Here is a 311-nt window from a genome sequence, read left to right as displayed (position 1 = left end):
GACTCCTGAAATGTCTGTAGTAATTGTTAGTCATGTTTGAGTAGGCATAGTATGAACAAAGTCTTTTATTGCACAGGGTTAACAAACAGTATGTTGCTAGCTGAGGCTAACTGCTGTTTTATTACAACATTACCTCTTGTTTTTATAAAATGTACCAAGATTTTAAATTGATATCTTTTTTTTACGTGTTAAAAAAAAAGTTTCGCCGGGCCTGGTGGCGCACGCCTTTAATCCCAGCACTTGGGAGGCAGAGGCAGGCGGATTTCTGAGTTCGAGGCCAGCCTGGTCTACAAAGTGAGTACCAGGACAGC

This window comes from Mus pahari, chromosome 6 (genome assembly GCF_900095145.1).
Source record: "Mus pahari chromosome 6, PAHARI_EIJ_v1.1, whole genome shotgun sequence".
Lineage (NCBI taxonomy): Eukaryota > Metazoa > Chordata > Mammalia > Rodentia > Muridae > Mus > Mus pahari.
This window is presented reverse-complemented; position numbering follows the sequence as displayed.